Raw genomic sequence first — 3,549 nt, 5'->3', positions numbered from 1 at the left:
GAGGTGGGTGGATCACCTGAGGTCAGGAGTTCAAGACCAGCCAGGCCAACATGGTGAAACCCCATCTTTAAAAAAAAAAAAAGAAATACAAAAATAGCTGGGCATGGTGGTGTACACCTGTAATCCCAGCTACTTGGGAGGCTAAGGCAGGGAAATCACTTGAACCTAGGAGATGAAGATTTCAGTGAGCGAAAATTGTACCATGCCACTCCAGCCTGGGCAAGAGAGTGAGAATCCACCTCAAAAAGAAAAAAAAAGTTTCTTTCCTTGATCTAAGGGTAGCCTAGGCTGCGCGCAGTGGCTCATGCCTGTAATCCCAATACTTTGGGAGGCTGAGGCGGGCAGATCACAAGGTCAGGAGTTCAAGACCAGCCTGGCCAACATGGTGAAACCCCGTCTCTACTAAAAATACAAAAATTAGCTGGGTGTGGTGGCATTCGCCTGTAATCCCAGCGACTTGGGAGGCTGAGGCAGAAGAATTGCTTGAACTCTGGAGGCGGAGGTTGCAATGAGCCAATATCACCCCATTACACTTCTGCTCTGGGCAACAGAGCAAGACTCCGTCTTGGTGGGGAGCGTTAAAAAAAAAAAAAAAAAAAAAAAAAAAAAGGAAACCCATCGGCAAGTTCTGGTGCAGGTCCCTTACCTGAAAGCCATAGCCTCGTGTCTCTGAGATCAGGATGCTCCCTGGGGAGGGGCATTGGAGTTCAGCAAGAGTATCTTTGTTGGAGGTGGTAGGGCTGGGCCAGTGCCAGCCGGGGGCCTCCTCCTGGCCTGTGCTGGGGTCTCTGTCCCACTCTTCCCGCCGCCCCCTCCGCAGGGCCCAGGTGTTCGAACAGAGCCAAACCAGGGCTGGAACTGCAAACATGGCAGCCTGCAGCCCGTCTCGCCCTAACAGGCTGCGGGAGCACAGTCTTCTACTCTGGAGCCCACAGCAGCCTGTGCCCTGGAATTTTCTGCTTGGTTCACCAATTCCTAGCTGGACCCTGCAGCGGCTATGGTGTTGAACAAGGCAGGCATTCAGTCATTAGCTCAGCAATTAAAAGGCTTTGAGGACAGGATTTTCAGTTTCCAGGGACTGACCCAAGTCACCAGCAAGGTTCTTGAAATGTTGCCCTTTGGGTCATTTAGCCAGCACATCTCCTCTGCAGCCCATACGGTCTTGAGAAGAATTAGAATTTTTATAGCAGGGAGACAAAAATTAAGTGAACTAGGCTCCTGACAGCCAAGTGGGAATTCGATGTCCAAACTGGAACTTTGATTTTCATTCCCCACAAATCTGGTTTCTCCTCCAGCCTTCTCATCCCAGCCAATAGCACCTGGATCCTTCCTGTGACTCCGTGCACATGGCAGGCATCGTGGACTCTCACTCTCGTTCACACCCTACATCCTCTCAGTTACAACTCCTGCTGGCTCGACCTTCGAATATGACCCAGAATCTGCCCGCTTCTCATCACCGCCACTGTCCCACCATCTCTCCCTGGACTCCTGCAATAGTCCTTGACCCGCTGCAATCACCACCCAACTCAGTGGCCTGAGTGATCCTGTTAAAACCGAAGCCAATCACATCACTCTCTGCCAAAAGCCGTCTGTGCCACTCTTATGGCAAGATGGCTAGCGAGAGTACCCCTCCTGCAGTTCAGGAAGCAAAAATTGCATTGCTGAAAGATCCTTTGTCTCAGTGCTGATTTTTCTTTGTGGCACTGAGCATCTATTTCCTACATCTATTCCCAACAGTCCCCATATTGCTTCCAGTAAAAACCAAGGTTTTGCAGTGGCACGCAAGCCCTCTCTGCTCCAAGCCTCCTATCCCTCCCAACACCTTTGCTCTGCTCCTAAAATCTGCCAGACAGCCCCAGCACTTTGGCATGGGTTCTTCCACCTTGAACACTCTTTCCCCAGATATCCACAGGGCTCCCTCCCTCCCTCCACACCTGCTCAGGCGCCTGTTCCTCAAGAAGACTCTCCCTAATCTCCTCAGTTAAAACCACAGCTCGCTCCTCGTCTTCCACCTCTGGCCCAGCTCTTGGCACCCCTTACTCTGCTGTTTGGTTGGTTCGTGTTTGTTTTTTAGTCATCGCATTTAACACCTTCCAACAGACAAAATGTCAATGTATTTTCGTGCCTATTATTTACTCCCTCTTCTCCTCTATGAGGGAGACTCGCCTCTGAGCGGCGGAGATCTTTTCCTATATTGTTTGCCAGTGTCTCCCGGGCAGCTGGTAGAGTCTGACACTTACAGGGGGTTCTATAAATATTTGTGAAAGGAAGGGGGTGCCCTGAGAGCTGTGGAGTTTTCGTGAAAACAAAGATGAGAAAGAGAACAGAGGAAATGCGTTTGATTTCCCTGCCCCACAGGAGAGGAGATGGGGGAAAAGGAGATGGGGCAAGGGACCTGGAGACCCTTCCCTGCCATGCCAGGACCCCTGTAAGCCTGTGCCCACTCCCTCCCCACCACAGCAGGAAAGGGCTGGACCTCCATGGGCCGGTGGTGGCCAGGTGGAGGGAGAACTCCACCCCTGTCCCTGGGTGCAGCTGGGCAGTAGAGGACCACACTGCTGGGTCCTCTGCTGCCCGGAGAGCACTGTGGGGCTCCTGGTTCCAGACCTCAAATAAGGCCAGGAGAAGCAGACAGAGCCATGAGCTGTGCATCCTTTCCCTACCTGTGGGCTCCTGGCTGCCTCCAACCTGGACGCAGGGCTTTGCAGGCTTTCTAAATAAAAATCTTGATTGCTGAAGAAGGCAGGTGGAGGGTGACCCTAACCGAAGTGGGCTCTCTGCAGACGCTGGAATGCAACCTCTGCTGGGAAACCCGCCACCTGGGCGGAGAGTGACCGTGCTGTTCAGCCCAAATAGATGCAAATTCTCATGTCAAACCCTTTAAGGAAGCTGGTCACAGACAGCCCATCCTCCCTCCTTTCTCCCCCACTCCATCTGGTTGTTAACGAGAATGAGAAAAGCAGATTAGAAGTGTCACCACTGCAGCTGGTTCCAGGCTGTGCCACCCATTCTCTTTCATTTCCTTCTGACAGGTACAATTTCTTTCCCAAACAAACACTCCAGGGTGGGTTTTGAGAAACCTTCTACTTACATGAATTTCATGAGCTTTACTGTGACCTGGGATAACTCTTTTATGAGCTAAACAAAGAAATGACCTATAAAAAGAAGTTTGTTTTCCTTTGTGATTCTGTGGTATGAGAAATCTATTTAGGCCGGATGCAGTGGCTCATGCCTGTAATCCCAGCACTCTGGGAGGCCAAGGTGGACGGATCACTTGAGGTCAGGATTTGGAGACCAGCCTGACCAACATGGCAAAATCCCATCTCTACTAAAAATACAAAAATTAGCCAGGTGTGGTGGCACACACCTGTAATCTCAGCTACTGTGGAGGCTGAGGCATGAGAATCTCTTGAACCCAGAAGGTGGAGGTTGTAGTGAGCCAAACTGCACCACTGCATTCCAGCCTGAGGTGACAGGGCAAGACTCTGTCAAGGAAGGAAGGAAGAGAGGGAGGGAAGAAGGAAAGGGAAGGGAAGGGAAGGGGAGGGG

The 3,549-nt window shown here is 51.4% G+C and overlaps 1 protein-coding gene across 2 annotated transcripts in view; it reads right to left on the bottom strand.

The window, feature by feature from the left end:
• The window catches only part of KIFC3 (kinesin family member C3), a 108,032-nt gene that overhangs the window by 89,790 nt on the left and 14,693 nt on the right, over positions 1-3,549 (bottom strand). Inside the window, exon 1 of one of the 2 annotated variants that reach the window (XM_037729283.1) lies at positions 2,664-2,860. The exons of the other annotated variant lie outside the window; for it this stretch is intronic. The gene's annotated coding sequence lies outside the window, so the exon portion shown is untranslated. Of the gene's footprint in view, positions 1-2,663; positions 2,861-3,549 lie in introns of those variants that run through there. 2 annotated transcript variants of the gene reach the window in all.

Source organism: Cebus imitator, unplaced genomic scaffold (genome assembly GCF_001604975.1).
Source record: "Cebus imitator isolate Cc_AM_T3 unplaced genomic scaffold, Cebus_imitator-1.0 Scaffold297, whole genome shotgun sequence".
NCBI classification, from domain to species: Eukaryota; Metazoa; Chordata; class Mammalia; order Primates; family Cebidae; genus Cebus; species Cebus imitator.
This window is presented reverse-complemented; position numbering and strand designations above follow the sequence as displayed.